The following is a 7512-nucleotide window of genomic DNA, read 5'->3' on the forward strand; positions in this document are numbered from 1 at the left end:
CACAAGGAACAGGGGTGTGGCAACTCTGGGCTGAGCATGGCAGCGTGGCAAAGTTTACTAGTATTTTGCCGTTTCTAAATATAAATACAGGCAAAGGAAAATTAGTTTCCCGTTTGGATTTGTATGTAAAAATTCATTTAAACGGAAAACCGGGAGCCCTAATGATGATAAAGGTTGGATTAGTGTTGTCCCATTTTTCGTGCTTTCTGGCTGTCTTTTGCGTCTCAACATCTTTGGATCTGCGTTGACTGTTAATTTTCTGGTGAATTCTTAGGCTGGTTTTTTCTCCCCTCATAGTTATCCTCCCTCTGCTCAACGCGTTCGTTGCTCCCTCCGTGTCCTATCGGCAGCGTTAATTGTGTTGAGGGTCTCGGGCGGGCAACGTCATTTGCGAGGCTTTCATTGAGGTGTTCAGCATCAGACTTTGCACTCATGGTGGCAGGACTCCCTTTTCTCGGCCCGCCCTTGTCTCCTCAGTGGGAAACGCCAACGGGCCCGCCCGCAGACACCTTGCTCCACAGCTTACTGCCGCATTGAGGGCCATATGTACAATGAAGTGGAGGAGAGAGGTGTTACCCTTCCTGGCTTAACGCCTCTCTCCGCCACTTCTGAAACGCAAGGCTGCAACATATTTACAAGAATGTGGTGCAGCCTTGCGTTTCCCCCTCTGAAAGTGCTAAGCTTAGCAACTTAGCGTCAACGCAGGCACCCTTGCACCGTAGTGTAAGGATGTCTGCATGCAGAGGAGGATTGTTTATGTGTAGGAAGGTGTCCCTTCCTGCACATAAACAATCCTAAAATGCCATTCTATCACTTTTGTGCGTGCTGCTTCATGCAGCACCCATGAAGGTGACAAAATGGGGGAACAACCTTTACAACGCAACTTTTACAACGCACTACACTTACAACGCATTTTTTACAACGCAACATCCACTACAACGCATTCCATTACATCGCAGGACACTACAACGCATTTTAAAAAACTACCTTTACAACGCATTCCATTACATCGCATACTACCTTTACAACGCATACCATTACAACGCATATTATTATATTAAAACCCCTACACTATCCAACACTCACCCTACTGTTGCACCCCCTGGAGTTAGAATAGTAATTTTTACCCCTATACTATCCAACACTTACCCTACTGTTGCACCCCCTGGAGTTAGAATAGTAATTTTTACCCCATACTATCCAACACTTACCCTACTGTTGCACCCCCTGGAGTTAGAATAGTAATTTTTACCCCTATACTATCCAACACTTACCCTACTGTTGCACCCCCTGGAGTAAGAATAGTAATTTTTACCCCTATACTATCCAACACTTACCCTACTGTTGCACCCCCTGGAGTAAGAATAGTAATTTTTACCCCTATACTATCCAACACTTACCCTACTGTTGCACCCCCTGGAGTGAGAATAGTAATTTTTACCCCTATACTATCCAACACTTACCCTACTGTTGCACCCCCTGGAGTTAGAATAGTAATTTTTACCCCTATACTATCCAACACTTACCCTACTGTTGCACCGCCTGGAGTAAGAATAGTAATTTTTACCCCTATACTATCCAACACTTACCCTACTGTTGCACCCCCTGGAGTTAGAATAGTAATTTTTACCCCTATACTATCCAACAATGACCCTACTGTTGCACCCCCTGGAGTAAGATTAGTAATTTTTACCCCTATACTATCCAATACTTACCTTAAATGCAATGTAATATTATGCGTTGTAATGGTATGCGTTGTAAAGGTAGTATGCGATGTAATGGAATGCGTTGTAAAGGTAGTTTTTAAAAATGCGTTGTAGTGTCCTGCGATGTAATGGAATGCGTTGTAGTGGATGTTGCGTTGTAAAAAATGCGTTGTAAGTGCATGCGTTGTAAAAGTGTGCGTTGTAACGACGTACATCCGACAAAATGGCATGTTATTTTTAAAGGTTTGTTTATGTACAGGAAGGAACACCTTGAGCACCCCCACCACAGGTAGTGGTATCAGGGGGGCCTTTGTGGTGCCACCTGCCTTCCCACTGGCTTGGCAGGTTACACAGGAGCGACAAAACTCCTTGGTGTCTTCAGACATGTGGGGCCAGTGAAAGTGAGGGACAATTCTGTCCCAAGTCGTGTTCTGGCCATGATAACCTGCTAAAGGAATATCATGGGCTAGGGTCAATAGGAAGCCCCTGAACTTAACCAACCGCCTGGTGGCACCAGGCTTCGGGTCTCTAAACTCTGAATACAAGAGTCCATCATCCCAATACACTTTATGGGGACCACTAGCATTCCCAGCAGCCTCAATAGCAGCTTGCTGTCTGAGGGGTTCAAGAGAGGAGAAGCTCTGCTGCTCCTGGCTCAGATCCGCCCTGGAAGGGCCCCCTATCCCCAAGACCTCAACCTGATCAGGCTCAAACTCCTCCCGGACGGTGTCCTTCTGCAGGACTGAGATCATCCCCCTCAAGAGACTGATCTGCATTCTGAGTCAGAGGGGAAGGCACTGCCTTAACCCTGCTGCTCCTCCTCTTGGATGGCACTTGGTCCATTATTCCAGAATCCGAGGCCTGTCCATTGTTTGACATTTTGGCCTGTGACCTAGTCACAGAAAAGACATATTCAGGGATGCCCAGCATTTCTGCATGGGTCTTGCGCTCCACTTCTGCCCAAGCTGAAGTTTCAAAATAATTTCCAAGCAAGCATTCGACTGATAGGTCTGCACTCACCACAACCTTCTTAAGGCCAGTTACCCCTCCCCAGGAGAAGTTAACAACTGCCAAAGAATGGGCTGTTCTGACATTGCTAGCATTGGTCACTTGGTACATTTCACCAAGTATAATCTGCCCAGGATCCACAAGATCTTTTGTCACCATTGTGGCACTTGCTCCTGTGTCCCATGCCCTCATCACAGACAAGAACAGCCTGAGTGGGTACTCTGACTAGGCCAGAGTCCATCTCAGTACCCTACTAAACCCTTGGTTTGTGTACTCCCACCACCAATTGTAACTGCACTAGGGGGAACAGGTGCCTTAGGGGCATTGGTGGGGGTTGGATTAGAGTCTTTGGACTTGGTGCAATCACTGGTCCAGTGTGTTTTCATTTTAGAAATCTTGCACCATGGTTTCTTTTGGCCTTTCCCCTTGTTAGACTGTGAATCCCCACCTGAAGAAGATTTTTGGGGGCCTTGTGAAGGCCCCTGGTCTTTACCCTTTTTTCCACCCTTGTCAGAGTTCTTAGACTCTTGCTTCTTGGGTTCACTACCTTGGTTCTGTGCCTTCTGCCTCACCCTGGTTCTGACCCATTTGTCTGCCTTCCTTCCCAATTCTTGGGGAGAGGTCAGATCAGAGGCCACCAGGTACTGATGTAGCAACTGAATCTGTTACCTCATGATAAGATTATACAATCCTTTGAAGTCACACACTTTACTGAACACTAACCAGCCTTCCAGAGCCTTAGCAGCACTATCAACAAAGTCCACCCAGTCTTGATTCTGTGCCTTTTGGGTATCTCTGAACTTTAAACTCTATTGTTCAGTTGTTAGGCCAAACCCTTCAATCAATACACTTTTCAAGACTGGATAATCATCAGCCTCCTCTTCTCTAACAGTGAGGAGCTTATCCCTACCTATGTCTGCAAATGAGAGCCATAAGATTGCTGCCCACTGCTCCTTGGGGACCCTCTGTACTTTACAGGCCCATTCCAGTGCAGTTATCCATTTGTGGATGTCATCCCCACTCTGGTAGGGAGGGACAATTTATTTCAGTTTTCTATGGTCATGAGATCTCTCCCTATCTCTAGGGAAGTTGCTGCCACCATGGGACTCTAGTCACTTTTTTCTGGCTCTGTAGAGCTCTAGGGCCTCTTTATCTAGGGCTGCCTGCTGCTTTCTGATTTGAAGCTGGGCTTCCTCATACTTCAACAGCACCTCCCTCCTCTCCTGAGAGGTTTCCCTCCTATGAGAGGAAACAGAGGTCCCTACTGATGAGCTAGAGTGGTTAGACTTCACTGAAGGAGATCTAGCTCTTCTAGGCCCACCACCAACTCTTCCTGGAGGGACAAAGAGGGGGCCATTGTGGCACTCCTCATCTTCCAGGGAGCTGGATTTTCCACGTCATGATCATTGACATCATCCTGTTCCAAACAATCTGGATTATGTAACATCATAGTCAGGGGATAAACCTATTCACTAGCTCTAATAAGGGCTGTCAGCTCAATTACACAGACTAACTGATAAGAGACTAGTGATGCCTCTGTAAAACTGTATATAGCATGGGAATAACATGAACAATAATGGTGTTGCCACCTGGGATTTTTGAACCAAAAACCGCCGACATATAGTTCCCCTTAAGGGTCAAATAAGGGAACATCAATCTAGTCTACCCGGCCTTTTATCCTTATTCAATCCCAATCTCATCAGTTTATAGAAAGGAGGACAGTAACATGGCGTACTTATTTATTAATTTTGTTAATTCTAAAAATTTGTTCAAACAGTATTACTTAATAACCAATTAGACGTGCACTGGTGAGGTGCTTTGTCTCTATTTATTCAAGAACATATTCACAGCATTCTGTGAAATGAATGACTAAAGCGAGCCCAACCGATTGTCTCATGGCCGTTCCTAGACAGCTTAGACAGGAGAGAGTGAGAGAGAGAGAGAGAGAGAGAGAAAGAGAGAGAGAACACAACAAGCTGCCCTGCGTACTTTCCACGGAGAATAGCTCACCAAGCATACTGGACTGTACCACTTTGTAAATTTTGGTGTAAAACACATTGAGCTAACTGAAAAACATTAATCCAATAACCAACTACCAATTCCTTTTGCTATTGTACATGATGGCGCATGAATGCAAACTGAATTGCATTGCCTCCTTATCTTATCCCTGGCACAGTGACCATTATTTCTGTATGCATGGCAGAGCTGTTCTCAGCATATGGCCCACAGATGCTGCTGCCCCTCCTTCTCTCTTATGACTTCATAGAACCTGCCTGGTCTTTTGCCAAAAATAATAAGCAAAGCTTCTCTCTCTCTCTGCGCTTTCACCCCCGGTTTACCAGAAAGGGGGGTAGCCTTCCTCCGGATTACTAGGGGCAAGGTATGCCGGGACGCCCCTCCTAGGTATGGCAGTTCTCAGGTGGCGACCAGATGGGCTAAGCCCGGACGACACCTCCCCGGTGTCCGGGGCTCCCTCCTCCAGCCCGCGGCGAGGCAAAGTGCCCAGGACGGGCTCCATGGGCCCCTGGGCGTCCAGGCCGCGGGAGCTCTTGCGGGCCTCCCGATGCCTGAGGCCCAGCGTGGGGTCTCGGAGCCCCCGAGCCCTAAACCCCCTGAGCCCTGCAGCCCCAGTACTCTGCATCCCCAGTGCCCTGCATCCCCAGAGCCCTGCATCCCCGGAGCCCTGCATCCACGGAGCCCTGCATCCCGGAGCCCTGCATCCCCGGAGCCCTGCATCCCCGGAGCCCTGCATCCCCGGAGCCCTGCATCCCTGGAGCCCTGCAGCCCCCCAAGCCCTGCAGCCCCCCAAGTCCTGCAGCTCCCGAGCCCTGCATCCCCCTGAGCCCTGCAGTCCCCGTGCCCTGCAGCCCCCGAGCCCTGCAAGGGCTGGCAAGAGCCCTCCCGCAAAGGCTCTGGAACAGGCAGATTGGTGTCTTTTCGGTCCCGGCCATCTGGTGGCACCAATCCCCTCGGCCATCTGGTTGCACGCAATGCTTTCCAATGGGGCGACCAGATGGCCGGGCCGGCCTGAAAGTCCCGATGAGGGCTCATTCATCTCCCCGATCCCAGCCAGGGCTCCAGGAGGTCTGGCGCCTCTGCACCGAGGGTCTCCTCCGTCACTCGGTATGCACGGTTTACCAGAATGGTGGATAGCCTTCCTCCGGATTACTAGGGGCAGGGTATGCCGGCACGCCCCTCCTACGTATGGCGGTTCTCAGGTGGGGACCAGATGGGCTAAGCCCGGACAACACCTCCCCGGCGTCCGGGGCTCCCTCTTCCAGACCACGGCGAGGCAAAGTGCCCGGGACGGGCTCCATGGTTCCCAGGCAGTCATCCCCCTGGCGTTTGGGCCCGAGAGCTTCAGTGGTCCTTCCCCGGGCTTGAGTCCCAGCCAAGGTCCCCGAGCCCCCGGGAAGCGGAGCCCCCGAGCCCCCGAGCCCTGCGTGGGCAGGCGGGAACCCTAGTGCGAAGACTCAGGGTGTGCAGATGGGAATCCTTTCAGTCCCTGCAATCTGGTGGCACCTCTCCCCTCGGCCATCTGGTCGAGCGCAATGCTTTCCAATAGGGCGACCAGATGGCCGGGCCGGCCTGGAAGTCCCAATGAGGGCTCATTTGCCTCCTGGATCCCAGCCAGGGCTCCAGGAGGTCGGGCACATTCGCGCCCAGGGTCCCCTGAGCCTTGCGGTGCATGCAGGTTACCAGAAAGGGGGTAGCCTTCCTCTGGATTACTAGGGGCAGGATATGCCGGGACACCCCTCCCGGGCTGGCAGTTCTCTGCCGGGGACCAGATGGGCTATGCCCGGGCAACAACTCCCTAGGGTCCGGGGCTCCCTCCTCCGGCCCGCGGCCTGGCTAAGAGCCCGGGATGGGCTCCACGGGTCCCGGGCAGTCCTCCCCGGGCCCAAGAGCTCTGGTGGTTCTCCCCATCCCTGAAGCCCAGCCGGGGTCCCCGAGACCCCGGGAAGCAGAGCCCCCCCAGCCCTGCATGGATGGGCAGACGAGAGACCCACCGCAAAGGCTCGGGGTAGGCAGACGGGAGTCCTTTCAGGTGCCGGCCATCTGGTCACACCTTTTCCCTCGGCCATCTGGTCGAGCGCAATGCTTTCCAATGGGGCGACCAGATGGTCGGGCCGGCCTGGAAGTCCCGATGAGGGTCCATTTGCCTCCCGGATCCCAGCCAGGGCTCCAGGAGGCTGGGCGCATTCGCCCCTCGGGTCCCCGCCATCACTCGGAGCGCGCGGGTTACCAGAAAGGGGGATTACTACGGACAGGGTACTCTGGGACCCCTCTCGGCCTAGCGGTCCTCAGCCGGCAGCTGGACGGGCCAGGATGCCGCCCCAGCCCTGGGTCTGTCCCGGGGCCTGCTGTATAGCAGGCTGCCCCAGATGAGATCTGGCGGACCTCCCCCTGCTGGGCTGGGTCCAGGGGCCTCCCGACCCCAGGCTCCGTCCTCGGTCCTGCTGCGTGGCAGGGTGCCCCAACGAGGTCCTGCGGCTCTGTCCTGAGTCCTGCCGCATGGCAGGGTGTCCTGGACAGGGTCCGGCGGACCTGGGGAGGCTGCCCCAGCGCCTTTGGGCCTGGGAGCCCCGGCTGGGTCCAGGGGCCCCGTCGGGCCCCGATTCGGGGGCTCAGGACCTGGGCCTCGTCCCCCGGCCTGTGGCACTGCCAAAGGCCCGGGACAGGGTGACAGGGCGACTGAGGAGTGGCCCTTCTTGCGCGGAAGGGCGGCCTGGAAGAGAAGGGGCCGAGGGCCTGCGAGGGGACCCCAGCTCCACTGGATGGGAGGCATGCGGGATGG

The sequence above is a fragment of the Triturus cristatus genome, chromosome 4_2 (assembly GCF_964204655.1).
Source record: "Triturus cristatus chromosome 4_2, aTriCri1.1, whole genome shotgun sequence".
Classification (NCBI taxonomy): domain Eukaryota; kingdom Metazoa; phylum Chordata; class Amphibia; order Caudata; family Salamandridae; genus Triturus; species Triturus cristatus.